The following is a 16,090-nucleotide window of genomic DNA, read 5'->3' on the forward strand; positions in this document are numbered from 1 at the left end:
CCCTCACTTTCACTGGCCTCATATGAATGAAGATACAAAGGAGTTTTGTCGCTCCTGTGTTACCTGCCAAGCCAGTGGCAAATCAGGTGGCACAACAAAGGCCCCCCTAATACCACTACCTGTGGTGGGGGTCCCCTTTGAAAGAGTGGGAATAGACATAGTGGGTCCCATGGATCCTCCCACTGCATCTGGGCACAGATTTATACTGGTGGTAGTGGATCATGCCACCAGGTATCCAGAGGCAATTCCCCTTAGGACCACTACAGCTCCTGTTGTGGCCAGGGCCCTGCTGGGAGTATTCTCCAGAGTGGGGTTTCCTAAGGAGGTAGTATCTGACAGAGGTACCAACTTTATGTCAGGATACTTGACAGCTATGTGGAAGGAATGTGGTGTCAACTACAAGTTCACCACCCCTTATCACCCACAATGCAATGGGCTTGTTGAGAGATTCAACAAGACCCTAAAGGGTATGATCAAAGGATTACCTGAAAAGCTCAGGCGAAGATGGGACATCCTTCTACCCTGCCTTCTGTTTGCTTACAGAGAGGTCCCACAAAAAGGAGTTGGCTACAGCCCCTTTGAATTGTTGTTTGGGCACCCTGTGAGAGGCCCACTGTGTTTGGTGAAGGAAGGATGGGAGTTACCTCTCAAAAAGCCTAAGCTAGACATAGTGGACTATGTACTTGGTCTCCGCTCCAGGATGGCTGAGTATATGGAGAAGGCATCCAAAAACCTTGAGGCAAGCCAGGCCTTACAGAAGGCTTGGCATGACCAAAAGGCTGTCTTGGTTGAGTTTCAGCCAGGACAAAAGGTATGGGTGTTGGAGCCAGTGGCCCCAGCAGCACTCCAAGACAAATGGTCTGGACCCCATACAATCCTGGAAAAGAAGGGAGAGGTCACCTACTTGGTCGACCTAGGAACTCCCAGGAGTCCCCACAGGGTACTCCATGTTAACAGGCTTAAAGCATATGTTGACAGGGCAGACATGGGCTTGCTCATGGCTACAGATGAGGGACAGGAGGAAGAGAGTGACCCTCTCCCAGACCTGTTGTCTCAGAACCCTGAAGATGGCTCAGTTGAAGGAGTGACCCTTGGAGGCAACCTCACTGCCCATCAGCAGACTGAATGTAGACAGGTTCTACAATCATTTTCACATATGTTTTCCTTGATACCTAGTCAAACTGACTGGTGTACCCATGTGGTGGACACTGGTGACAGTCTGCCTGTAAAGAACAAGCTTTACAGACAACCTGACCACGTCAGGGACTGTATAAAGGCTGAGGTACATAAAATGCTGGAATTAGGTGTCATTGAACCCTCAGAGAGCCCCTGGGCTAGCCCAGTGGTTCTGGTCCCCAAACCTCACACCAAAGATGGCAAGAGAGAGATGAGGTTCTGTGTGGATTACAGAGGACTCAATGCTGTCACCAGGACAGATGCACACCCCATTCCAAGGGCAGATGAGCTCATAGACAAACTAGCTTCTGCAAAGTTTTTGAGCACATTTGACTTAACAGCTGGCTATTGGCAAATCAGATTAGCTGAGGAGTCTAAGGCCAAAACAGCATTCTCAACCCCAGGTGGGCACTACCAGTTTGTGGTGATGCCCTTTGGTCTGAAGAATGCACCTGCCACCTTCCAAAGGCTGGTGAACCAAGTCCTTACTGGGTTGGATGACTTTTGCGCAGCATATCTGGATGACATTGCTGTCTTTAGCTCCACCTGGGAGGATCACCTGATCCACCTGAAGAAGGCTCTTGAGGCTCTGCAAAGGGCAGGCCTCACTATCAAGGCTACAAAGTGCCAGATAGGGCAGAGTAAGGTTGTATATTTGGGCCACCTTGTAGGTGGAGGCCAAGTTCAACCACTGGAGAGTAAGATACAATCCATCAAGGACTGGTCCCCTCCAACCACCCAGACTCAAGTTCGAGCTTTCTTGGGCTTGACTGGGTACTACAGGAAGTTTGTTAAGAACTATGGGTCCATTGTGACTCCTCTTAATGATCTGACATCCAAGAAGATGCCCAAAAAGGTTCAGTGGACAGTAAGCTGTCAAAAGGCATTTGATGACCTGAAGGAGGCCATGTGCTCTGCACCTATCCTGAAAAGTCCTGACTACTCCAAAGAGTTTATTGTCCAAACAGATGCTTCTGAGTTGGGTGTGGGAGCTGTGCTGTCACAACTTAATGTAGATGGTCAAGACCAACCCATTGCTTTTATTAGCAGAAGGTTGACCCCCAGAGAGAAAAATTGGTCAGCTATTGAGAGGGAGGCCTTTGCTGTGGTGTGGGCCCTGAAGAAGCTGAGGCCATACTTGTTTGGCACTCACTTCAAGATTCAGACCGACCATAAGCCCCTCTTGTGGCTAAATCAGATGAAGGGTGAAAACCCCAAACTGCTTAGGTGGTCCATTTCCCTACAGGGGATGGACTTTACAGTGGAGCACCGGCCAGGTACTGACCATGGGAATGCAGATGGTCTCTCCAGGTACTTCCACTTAGGACATGAAGACGAGACTGGTCAAGGCTAGTTTAATGTCCCAGCGTTTGGGGGGGGGGTTGTGTAGGAGAGTAGGGTCTGCTATCCTATGGTCACCCCAAATTTTTGCTTTTTGCTTCACTGGTTTTTGACATATTGAGGCTGTGGGCCTGCCAATCAGACCCCCAGCCTGCTGTTATCTCTACTAAATTAAAACTATGCACCCTAGGTGCATAACCAATTGGAAGTGGATCACCCTGTCAGCCCCTGTACCAGTGTACACTAGGTACCCAGGGCATTGGTGTACCCAAGGCCTGCCAGGGGCTGAAGCATGTATTATGCCACCCCAGGCTTGGCCTAACAATTTGACACAACTGGCTGATCACTCAGCTGGGGTAAGTTGGTGTAATCACCTCTTACTTAGGTGTAGTATACCTATACCTAACCTTAAATGGGGCACCTGGTAACCTATAAGTCACTCCTATGGCAGGCCTTAACAATCCTGAAGGCAGAGTGCGTGGTTCCATGTGAGATGGTGCTCTGGCACGAGCTGAGCCTGTCTGCAGTGGTCGGAACAACTTCCTTCTACTGTTTCCAGATATCGTCATACCATATACTCTTAAGTGCATTATGAACCTCGCGGTTAAATGCTATCTTTGGTTTGGCTTTATCAAAACATGTCGAGTAAGGTGTCATACGAATTGGAATACTAACCCCTCGCCAATTCTGGCGACGGGGTTAGCATTCCACCCTTCTAGAGGGACACGACATGTACAGTGCCTGAAACCCGGGTAAAATCAGACATAGCCTCAGCTCCACAAAATGGATGCTGCCACCACAGACACAAGTCTGCCCTCCTGCTGCTGGGAGTCCTTCCAGCTTGGGAGGTGTGGACAAAGGGTTTCCTGCCAGGGGAGGTGCGTGCACCACCCCAGACAGGATTTTGTGTATTGGTCAGGTAGGGCTTGAAAGAAACCAGACATGCCTGTGGCTCACAAGGAGCCTCGGTGCATATGCCAGTTCAAACCGGTCCTGGGGCACACCAGTCCCGGGCCTGGGGCGAGCTGGACAAAGGATTGGGGGTGTAACCAACCCCCCTTCCTGGTCCCACCCATAGGGAGGGACCTAGCAGGTAGTCCGGCCCCTAGAATCCGCTTAAAGGTAGGAGCTGTGTCCTAAGACTTCAGACATCCTGGAATCAACTTAACACTAAGAAGAAGACGGGAACTTCGACGCTCTGCTGCACAGAGGACTGAAGCCAATCTCCCCTGTGGTCAGGGAGTGACCACCTTGCTAACGCAAGCACCATCCAGCGAATCAACGTCTGCTTTGCTGCCGCCTCCCGCCGGAGCCCGAGCCCAGAGACTGACAAGACCTGGACCTCCAGACCTCTCACCGCCCGATCCACAGTCCCTGAAAAGAGGAGACCCGTGGAGGCACCGAGACACGTGGAGCCAGCCATCTTGGAACGACTATGACAAGCTGACAAGTGCAACAACCGAGGCTCCCTCCAAGTTGTGCTTTGGGATCTGAGAAGCCCAACACCCGAGCAGCATCTGCACCAAAGGTGAGCCCTCCAGCATCTCCACGATCTGCGTGGGGCCCTTCTGCATTTTGCCACTCGACGCGCCTAACCGGTTGCTGGCCCGCTGGCTAGTAGCCATCTTGGCGACGAACTTCAAGAAATACACCGCTGGTCTGGTTGCTCCAGACTGGCCCTTGCTCCCCTCCAAAGGAGCAGTCCTTCTGACCTTGCTGGTCAGAACCATCAGCTTATTTCCTTTTCCTACAACAATTGCTTTTGCCAAGCCTTGTTTACTTCGATCAAGTCGCCGACACCGCCGACAGCGAGAGCCTGCGTGGGACAGCTCGTGAGCCGACTCCTGGACGTCGTCGACCTCCAGGGACCACGTGGCTGCAGAGACAAGCTACACCTTTCTCCCTGTTTGCACCCGAAATTGCCTGGTACCCACCTGGTGCCACGCCGGTCACTGGCTAGTGACTGTGAACACTGTCCCCTCTGCTTACAGGTCTTCAACATCTCCGATCCACTCTTGGATCCACTGCATCTCTCCCGGACCGACCGCCTGCAGCATCTTTGTCTTCAGGCTCCACGGAACAGATAGAAGAAACCCGACGCACTTCGAGGCCTATGCACCCGCTTCCTGTGGGTGAGGTAAAGCTGGCACACCTGTGCCCAAGTGTAGTATTACATCTCTAGTGCCTGTGTTCCAAATCTTGAGTTCCTAGTCCATCCGGAAGATCCTCTTTGCAGTAACTTTGTACTTTTTACGCACCCATTGAAACCTATGGGAGCACGCGTGTGACTATTTGCTCTGCACACGCCACCCGTGGACCTCCTGGTCACTAACTGACGTTAGCTCCTTGTAGGCCCAGCGATTCTAGAGGCCCTAGGCCTTTTCCCTTTTCTGTTCGTGGTACTTATACCACTATTTTAGTATATGGTTCGAGTGGCCACCAGGGCCTATCCATATAACGTGCAACTTCTGTGTATTCTGTGATAATCTTGTTTGACGATTTGTGCTCCTGTGCTCATAAAGAGACTAGGGGTTACTTTGAGAAATAAATACATATATATTTTGAATATATATATCTGTGTGGTGTCCTTTCATTGGTATAAAAGGGGGTTGCATTTGGTAAAACAGCTGGCTTAACACGCTTCACGAGTTTAGCCTCAAAGACTGCTTAGCCTACGCTACCACTAGGGCAGCTAGTCCGAAAAGGTTGACTTACAACCACACTATAAGGGTTGCTTGGCATGGTACAAGGTGATCACTTTAACTAGTGAGCATCATATACCAGGCCAACTTCTCACACTTTGTTAATATTGGACTTACTTCATACTAGTTTTTTGCTCATGCTGAATAAAGCTATTTATTTTTTGCCCTTGGAACACTCCTGCTTTGCTGGCATTGCTGTTGGTGGGGCTGCTACATGGTTGTGGGTGTTGGTCATGTGTTGGGTGTGTGGGAAATGTAGTAGTGTGCTCCTCATAGGGGGGACCCTGGGATCTGTGTGCCATCACACGGTGTTAGCTACCTTTCTCCATTCATGTAAGCAGTTGCTGCATGTTGCAATTGTCCCAAGGTGTGTTCCTTCCTCTGTGTACCCTGACTTCTTCCCTGCAGGGTGTCCCCTGACTTTAGCGCAGAGCTGTGTGTCCATTAGCTGGGTGTGTGGCGTAGTCCTTCACCTTTGCACATGCATGCTGAGCCATTCTCCACCTGCATCATTCGTGGCATCCTTGGTAGTCATTGTACTTGTGTATGTGGACTATTGACATGACTTCATGTGGACATGTTTTCTTTTTGGCCCTATGCATGCGTATACTCCCAGCCTCGCACACATGTGGTACATGTACTGCAGGGTCTTTGTGCACCTGACTGACATTTGTGGGCATGGTATCTGTGGCTACTCCACCCTTTGCGTTCCATGGGCACTGCTGGGAGTGATGGGCACCCACCCCTCCTGTCTCTGGGCACTGCTGGGAGGACTCTGCACCCACCCCTCCTGTGTCTGGGCACTGCTGGGAGGACTCTGCACACACCCCTCCTGTCTCTGGGCACTGCTGGGAGGACTCTGCACACACCCCTCCTGTCTCTGGGCACTGCTGGGAGGACTCTGCACACACCCCTCCTGTGTCTGGGCACTGCTGGGAGGACTCTGCACACACCCCTCCTGTCTCTGGGCACTGCTGGGAGTGATAGGCACCCACCCCTCCTGTGTCTGGGCACTGCTGGGAGGACTCTGCACACACCCCTCCTGTCTCAGGGCACTGCTGGGAGTGATAGGCACCCACCCCTCCTGTCTCTGGGCACTGCTGGGAGGACTCTGCACCCACCCCTCCAGTGTCTGGGCACTGCTGGGAGGACTCTGCACACACCCCTCCTGTGTCTGGGCACTGCTGGGAGGACTCTGCACACACCCCTCCTGTCTCTGGGCACTGCTGGGAGTGATAGGCACCCACCCCTCCTGTCTCTGGGCACTGCTGGGAGGACTCTGCACACACCCCTCCTGTCTCTGGGCACTGCTGGGAGGACTCTGCACACACCCCTCCTGTCTCTGGGCACTGCTGGGAGGACTCTGCACACACCCCTCCTGTCTCTGGGCACTGCTGGGAGTGATAGGCACCCACCCCTCCTGTCTCTGGGCACTGCTGGGAGGACTCTGCACACACCCCTCCTTTGTCTGGGCACTGCTGGGAGGACTCTGCACACACCCCTCCTGTCTCTGGGCACTGCTGGGAGGACTCTGCACCCACCCCTCCTGTGTCTGGGCACTGCTGGGAGGACTCTGCACACACCCCTCCTGTCTCTGGGCACTGCTGGGAGGACTCTGCACCCACCTCTCCTGTCTCTGGGCACTGCTGGGAGTGATAGGCACCCACCCCTCCTGTGTCTGGGCACTGCTGGGAGGACTCTGCACCCACCCCTCCTGTGTCTGGGCACTGCTGGGAGGACTCTGCACACACCCCTCCTGTCTCTGGGCACTGCTGGGAGGACTCTGCACACACCCCTCCTGTCTCTGGGCACTGCTGGGAGGACTCTGCACACACCCCTCCTGTGTCTGGGCACTGCTGGGAGGACTCTGCACACACCCCTCCTGTCTCAGGGCACTGCTGGGAGGACTCTGCACCCACCCCTCCTGTGTCTGGGCACTGCTGGGAGGACTCTGCACACACCCCTCCTGTCTCTGGGCACTGCTGGGAGGACTCTGCACACACCTCTCCTATTTCACAATATGTACGCTCATTACATACACGGATGTGGGTACGCTCCATGCATTCGAGGTGGGGGTACGTGTCGTACTTACACTGTTGGGGTGGGGGGTACGCTCCATGCCTTCGAGGTGAGGGTACGTGTCGTACTTACACTGTTGGGGTGGGGGTACGCTCCATTCGTCCGCGGGTGAGGCCACGGGTCGTACTTACACTGTTGGGGTGGGGGTACGCTCCATACGTCCGCGGGTGGGGGTACGGGTCGTACTTACACTGTTGGGGTGGGGGGTACGCTCCATGCCTTCGAGGTGAGGGTATGTGTCGTACTTACACTGTTGGGGTGGAGGTACGCTCCATTGGTCCGCGGGTGAGGCCACGGGTCGTACTTACACTGTTGGGGTGGGGGTACGCTCCATACGTCCGCGGGTGGGGGTACGGGTCGTACTTACACTGTTGGGGTGGGGGTACGCTCCATACGTCCGCGGGTGGGGGTACGGGTCGTACTTACACTGTTGGGGTGGGGGTATGCTCCATTGGTCCGCGGGTGAGGCCACGGGTCGTACTTACACTGTTGGGGTGGGGGTACGCTCCATACGTCCGCGGGTGGGGGTACGGGTCGTACTTACACTGTTGGGGTGGGGGTACGCTCCATTCGTCTGCGGGTGAGGCCACGGGTCGTACTTACACTGTTGGGGTGGGGGTACGCTCCATACGTCCGCGGGTGAGGCCACGGGTCGTACTTACACTGTTGGGGTGGGGGTACGCTCCATACGTCCGCGGGTGGGGGTACGGGGCGTACTTACACTGTTGGGGTGGGGGGTACGCTCCATACGTCCGCGGGTGGGGGTACGTGTCGTACTTGCACTGTTGGGGTTGGGGGTCCGCTCCATGCATACGGGGTGGGGGTACGGTCCATACATATCCGTCCCCACGCTATGTGATGCTTGTGCGGGCCGTCCCCAGGCCTTTGCCACGTGGGTACGAGCCGTCCCGCCATTGTTGGGGTGACGTAGGTGTGGGCGTGGTACGACTCGTACCCACGCTCTTAAGGCGTGGGTACGGGACGTACCTGTCTGGTTGTGTTGCAGGTTCGCGTCGTCAAGGACTTCCGTTGTGGCGGTCGCTGGCTTGGCTGGACACGGCCCCACCCCCTCGTAGTGACCAGGGCCTGGGAGTCAGGTATGTCCAGGGCATGTGTGCTGTGTGACTATGGTGGGGGTTTTGTGGCCTGCCCCTGGTCCTGCCCCCCCCTTACCCCCCTTTCCCCCCTCCCTTAGTTGTTCTGACCTTCTGCAGCATCTGCGTCGTAACCTGTAGAGGAGGTCGACTGCTATGAGGGCCGGGATGACACGTAGGTTCGGGTCCATGTCTGTCCGTCGCGTACGGGTACTCCTTGTTCGCGTCGTCCTGTCTGTCCGTCGCGTACTGGTACTCCTTGTTCGCGTCGTCCTGTCTGTCCGTCGCGTACTGGTACTCCTTGTTCGCGTCGTCCTGATTTCCCGGCAGTTTTTGGCAGCCGGAAAATATTCACCGTGCGGGATGACGTCGGTGCGAATCGTAATTCCTGGTTCGTGAATGGCAGGCTGCGAGCGTCCCGACGTCAGGTCGGCGCTTTCCCGGATCGCATTTGTATGTTTATTTTGTTCGGTCGGGGTTTTTTACGATTCGTGCGGAAATGGTGTTTCCGTGCGAATCGTAATTCCATGTTGGTAGATTTTGACGACCGGGTACGCGTCGGACGGAGAATATGCTCCGTCCGACGGTTCGTACCCGGTTTTTACAGGATCGTGATCGGCGCCATGGTGTTCTTGATCACGGGTGATGGAAAAGGAAATGGCAGTCAGTAATGAGGAACACCTGATAACTGCTCCAAGACCCGCCCCAGTGGGCATATGCTGCAAAGCATGTTGGTTCTTGCTGTTCCTCACAGTTTAACCCCAGTGGGTGCCGCCGTGACCTTCATAGTAATCCTTGTTGTTTTACCCCAGGGGGTGAGAAGGGAGCTGTAAACTCTGTCAGGCTGTCCATAAAATGTCTCTCAATGCGGCCCCTCCGCTCCAGTGCGCTCGGTGATACCAAAATGCAGGATCTGCATAACTCGCAGTGGGCATCTTCGCGGCCGAGCAAAGCCGCTAACATCAAACAAGAAGGTCGCCCACCATGAAGATGCCACCATGGAGAGTTTGAAAGCCTTTAGTTGGAGATTTCAGTGTGGCAGCGTAACAGTCTCCCCCTCCATCCATACACTGCCCACAGGAACCCGTAGGGCCACAAAAAGCATTTGTTTTAAAGAATTCGGCGGGAATCGCTTTGGGTCGCGAATCCCGCTGAAAACATTTTGAAAAAAAGAAGCAGGTGTGCCAGGTCCCGGGGGCAATTACAAATAGTGGCGCAGGCCCCCGCAGCCCCGAGGACTAGTACTTAATTTGTAAAGAAATAAATGCAAGGGTTCTTGTTAGGAAACCACAGCAGCTTGCATCACCCATTGCGTTACCAATGACAATTCAGAATTTTTAGACACTAAGAATGACTAATACCTGCCACCTAAGCTATTTTTTATATATTTTGGGTGGCAGGTATTAGTCATTTTTAATGTTATAGAATTATTTCAAAACTGTTGTTGTGTTCATCACGGAATTGGACAAACAGTGTCACCATGTGGCTGGCTGTCATCAGTACCGGTGTTGACAATTTTGTGCTGGTGCCGAGCACCAGAAACTACTGACTCAAGTTAAGCACTGCTGCAGGGGCTAGTGAGAGAAGTCTATGATGATGCCCACAATTTTGGGGGTCATTAGTGCACTTCCTGTGACTTTGGCAGGCCTTCTGAACAACTAATGGATCAGTGATTTGCGCCACCACCTCCTCTTTATCTACCACCTCCTCTCCAGTGCATGAACCAAGGAGCAGATTTACTAATATATCATGCTATGTAAAGTTGCTGAGCTGCAAAGCATTAGATGGAGAGAGCAGGACAGTGCCATATATACTAGGATATGGCACTGCTGCTCTCTGCCCAAGTGCTGGCACACAAGCATGACTCCTAATGCGAGAAACACACCTTCGAGCATTTGAGAGCTCTTGTACATACTTTAGTATACACTTATATGTGTATGTACTCTGTGGGCTCTGGGAATCAGCCCTATGACTTGTCTGCTTCTGCTCAGGGACTTTTTTTTCTGTCCAACTGTCTCTATTTAACGGTCTTGATAGAAAACAACCAGTAGAGGTCAGTAAAATACCAGAATTGCTTTCTGCTTAGGGACTTTCTTTTTTGAAAAAATGTTTCTGGCAACTGCCTCTATTTAACTTTCTTGATAGAAAACGACCAGCAGAGGTCAGTAAAATACCTTAATCACTATAGCATTCTCTAGATTCCAGTCCATAGAAATTGTCTTCCACGAGCACCCGTAGACAATAATATTTTTTTCAAATATTGTAATTTCAGTGATATGACCGCTGAAGGCCCTGGTTTTATATTAAAAATAGAGCTTTGGACTATACCATTTCCCACTGAAAGGTAATATTTCTCTCCATGTGTTCCCATACCTGGCTTGTCACGCAGTTTGGTGCTTAATTTCCCTGCATTTTAAAGAATATTAGATGTTTCAGCACCCAGGCTAATGTGTTGCATAGCTAAATACATATAAGGTCCCAAAGGCGAGACCAGTTGCATTGCAAATGCTTGTTTGTGGCTGCCTCGAAGTGCCATACTTATTGTTGTCAAAGCCCAGTCCATCATAGTTAGTAGATGGGATTTTTCCTCAAAATCCATGGATGGTAGCATTACTTTAGGGCTACAGTCCAGCACAAATAAAATTTTGTGGTGGAAAATAAACAAAAAAATCCCGCAAACCCTGTGCAAATTGTTATTAAATCTGCCCCCAAGAGTTAACATTTACGCTGGAGAAAAGCCTTTTTTCGTTTATTTTTGCAAATCAAATATGAGGCACTGCTTCTGTTATTGCTGGTTGTGCAGAATAAGGATTTGCACTGGTGCATACTATGACCAATCCCCAAGGTCTGAAATGTATCCCCAGAAAAGAGACGTTTTGTGGATTAGAGCTGGGTGAAATTGATATAACCTGTTTCACTTGAATTTCCCCTGAGCAGAAAGCTTTTCCCATATCCTTTTACTTCTGAACACATTTGCCCAAGCTTGACATTTATAAAGATACAATTGTTGTTCTTCTACAAACCCAAATAATAAAAAGGTGATCAAGTTTGCATTAAAAGTCCGCTTCCCAGGAGCATGCCAATCTTTGTGATTTCCGCTCGTGTATGGTACATACTGGTTCATTGGGTACTAGGTAATGTTCTGCTTTGCTTGTTTTCCTCCTCCAGGTTTGACGTGATTGGCTGTCAGAGCACACAAATAGGACATCCTTTACCTTACAGCACCCTAGGTCTAGTGGCCAAGGTTCGCTTCTTCGTTCTTATTGAAGTCACCAGCAAAGGGCGGAAACTTACCTGAACCAAGCAGCTCATCGCTGAGAAGAGTAGACCAACAATACATAGTGGGTGAGTATCTGGCATACACAACTGCAGCGATGTCACATGAAATGACACCACAGTCCTGTCACACTCCTAAGTGTCTACCTGGTTTTGTATCACCGTCAAACACTTTATGTATTACATTTTAAGCTTCTGCAGCTCATGTCATGCTTGTGAGGGACAAAAGCGCAGGTGAGCTCCGGGACAGACGGAATGCTTCAGCCAATCAGGGTGTGTTCCTGGGCGGGATTACTACTACTTTACTCCCTAGTTACCTGGAGCTAGGGATGGCCCAAATGAGGCCCTGCTGTGTGACAAGGTTACTGTACAAGTAACAAAGAGCGACTAGGTGAGAAGTCGCCGATATTCACTCAGATGTGTGGTGACATCATGGAGACAGAGCAGAGGGAATGAGGGTGGTCTCTGAGGTATGCAAGGCGCCGTTTTTGGCGTAACCTTACTTTCTCATTAGGGATTGGCCCTGAGGACCTGACAGTCACTATGATCAAAGGGGTTTGCCGGAAGGAGCTGCCTAGCGGACTATTGGGGGCTGTAAGAGAGGACCTATCTTTGTATCCAATCACATGACCGATGTTTAAAGAATCTTCTAGCTTGCTAAGAGCTGTTACTGACAAAAAAAGCAAACATATTCAACTCTTTTGTTGTTTTGCAGTTTCATATAGCACGAACGTAGCCTGAAGGTACTAGAGCGCTTTACGTTTCGTTTCATTCACTTTATTCGACAGTAAGTCATAAAAGTATCACAAATATACATAAAACACATTACAGTCAATAAAAACAAATTTATAAATAGATAAAATTGTAAAAAACAGTTAAACTACATGCAATTAATGTCGAATATTTTTTTTTTTTTTAAATAGGGATGGAAGAAGGTTTACCATAGCTCAATTAATTATACCTGGGGCAAGCCTCCATATCCTAGTACTATTCGGATTCCATATACCTAGTGGTCTTCCTTAGCACGAATTAGCCATGCCCATTTCAGGAATTTTGCCATGGCTAATGCAATTGGAAGGCTAGGGTCAGTGCATAATATTCTTAATGCCTCCTCATGTTTCCGTAAACCAATGAGGCGGCATATTGGTTTAACCCATTTTTTTCTTGGGGCTACATATAATGGGCAAAAAAACAAGAAGTGGCTCATCGTCTCTTTCTTATCCTTACATTTAGGGCATTTATCACCATCAGTCCCCGCCCATCTAGACGTAAATGCCCTAATGAGAAGGGTTCCTATCCTAAATTGAAAATAAAGCTTCCGGTCTATTGGTTTCTCTATTACATCCCAATAGGGTTCCAATAATGGGTAAGATTTAAATTCGAGGAAACGCTCTGTGAGATGAGCAGAAGCATTTACAAAACATTTTCAGAGAAAATCATCTCCCAATATATTCTTAATTTCTGTCTTGGAGGGAAAAACAGTGTTTGTTGGGTCATCCCACAGATCCCTCAACCCCATTCTCCCTAGAAGAGATCTAATTGATTTCAACCACTTAATTTTATGAAAGCAATCCTTCTCTATTACTTCCTTGAGACCCCTTGCATAGTGATACAGTTCCTCCGTGGTCCATAGCCTACGCCAATATAATACTGGTCGCAGCATGGCAAGATCATACACAGACTTCTTACCGAGATCACAAAACAGGGGGACCAAAGGGGTACTTTGGGGGACATAAGTAACTTTCCTCAAAAACTCATTTTCTAAAGTGGTCAGCTGCTTAACATTAGAAAACCCCCAAAGCTCAGCACCATATAGAACGGAACCCAAAACTTTCATCCCATAGATCTCTAAGACTGATCTAATCGGTTTAGTGAAAGAAGACTTAAATCTTTTAAGTAATGCGCCTGCTTGTTGTTTAAACCTTAATATACTTGTATCTAACTGCATATTCCAGCACATATCACTCTGAAGGTTGACCCCTAAATAAGTAAAGGCTCCAACCCGCTCTAGCCGACAATTGCCCATATATATACTTCCCTTGAACCGTTTTATTTGCTTTTGGCATCTAGGTTCAGTAAGGACCATAAATTTAGTTTTTGCACTATTTATTTCTAGCCCTCGCATATCACAAAAATCCATAAAACGCTGGAGTGCCTTCTGTAGGCCACTTGGGGTTTTAGAGATTATTAGAGTGTCGTCCGCGAACATAAGGACCGGGACGCACTCTCCTGCCAACACGGGGGCATCAGTTGGAACCAGGGAGAGGTATTTGGCCACTCCGTTTATAAAAAGTGATAACAGGGTAGGCGCCATAACGCAACCCTGTCTCACTCCCCTCCCTACCGGAAAAGCATCTGTAACTTCACCCTGCCTGCCCCATCTAACTCTTGCATAAGTATCCTCATGAAGGCGTGCAATCAAAGTTAACAATTCCAATGGCATACCTAATTCCTCCAATACTTGCCAAAGCTTCCCTCGCGGGACAAGATCGAACGCTGCCCTTAAATCTACAAATATTGCATATAATGCACCTTTGCCCAAAACCACAACACGCCAATATAAAACAATAAATCTAAAAACCTGATCTATCGTGCTTGGTCGGAACCCAGCTTGCAACGGGCTAAGGATATCCCCCTCTTCCATCCAGTCCTGGATCTTTCCCAGGACCAGTCGCCCCATTATTTTGTGTAAAGAATCGAGCGCTTTACATGAGCATCAGTGACCATACATGAGGACACGTCATTTTTTGTTGTTGTATTTTTGGGAGGGACAGTGAAAGTAAGTGATTTGCCCAGAACCACAGGTTGTTGAGCCGATGCTGAGGTTCAAACCTGGTTACCCAGTTCCAAATTCGCAGCTCTGGCCTTTACGCCTCATCCTCTCCAGCTGAGAGGACAGCAGTGGTGGCTCCTCCACTAAGGCGGAGGAGCGTCGCCCTACTGCCAGGAAGCAGCAAAAAAGGGAAAAAGAAAACGATAATAACATGATGTTCTTATCATTTTAATTTGGCCTCCTGCTGCGGCAGCGTGCATGAGGGGGCAGGGCGGGGCTGCAGAGCAGGGGAGGAGTGGTAGAACACTTCTAAGTGCGCAATGACAGTTTGGTGGGACCTCTCAGGCTGCCCAAAACAGTCATGTGCACTTCCCTGTTCGCCATGCAGGGAGAAAATGTATACTTCTTCAGCCCCTGGCTCAGCGCTGTGTCACAGCACTCATACCAATCACAAAGCTGCATGGCAGCATTGTGACTGGCTGTGGAGAGCGTGGGAGCCCTAGTGCTTCTTGCTTCCTGTTTCTCACAAGAAGCCAGGAAGAGGATGGGACGTGACAAAGGAGAGGCAGCAGCAGCCTTCCGGGAGGTAAGTGATCTTTGTGTTTTTACCCAATTGCCCCCCTCGCCCCACCCGCCCCGCTGCTGATTCTAAGCAGCAGCCGCAATTGGAGGACAGACCAAGTGGGAATGTCCAGCTGATTATTTTAAGCCCAGAGACTGTTTTAAATGTCTGTATCCTGCCCTCCTTCCACTCCCCTGGCAGCCCTTGCCAGGTCATGGGATTGGTTTCGGTGCTCTTCGATGGGGAGCAGGGGGTTTGGGCCAATGCTTATACAGAGCTCCATTGCCCCTGCAGACCCTCTTCATCAGTACAGAAGATTGACTGCGCGGGCCGTCTGGATGGTGACACACCCATCACTCTGCATAGCCCAGTGTGGTGCAGCGAAAGCCATCCTCACTAACATCTCCACCGACCTTCACTGCAGAAACCCGCCCATCACACAAGCACTGGAAGCATGCCAGCAGGAGTCTACGGTTTCACGGCACACTTTACTCTTGCTTTCCCCTGAGTAATGTCTATTTACCAAGCTCCTTCGGGATCACCAGACAATATCAGGAGGTGGGTGGAATAGTGGGCGCACCAGGAAGGGATGGGCTTCATAGGTTCATTTATGGTGGCCCAATGGGGGCCGAAAAAGGCCAGCTTGAGCGAAGGGCCATTGAGGATCCTCTGATGGATGGAAGGCGATGGTGGACAAGGTGACAATGGTGACCTTGGCACCAGGAAGTTTAAGTGTGAGCATGGAGGTGCAGTGAAGTGCTCTTGTGAGTGTGGTTGTGTACATTCGAAAGAGGGACAGGGGTAATCCCCCACTGCTGTATACCCCCACGTCGGACTCGGCTGAAATATCTTTGCCTATTATTACAAACTGAGAGGGCTCGGACTCCTACGTATCTCTGATTACACTGTAAACAATGAGGTGAAAATAAGGACTCTTAGGGGAGAGGATGTGGTCTTCTGGTGCAGGAAACCAGGGTTCGAGCCTCGAGGTCGCGTCCACATCCTGTGATTCTGGGCAAATCACTTAATCTCCCCGTGCCTGAATGTGTAATGTAAATACGGTGCTATGCAAAGCGCTCCAATACCT

Source organism: Triturus cristatus, chromosome 10, assembly GCF_964204655.1.
Source record: "Triturus cristatus chromosome 10, aTriCri1.1, whole genome shotgun sequence".
NCBI lineage: Eukaryota > Metazoa > Chordata > Amphibia > Caudata > Salamandridae > Triturus > Triturus cristatus.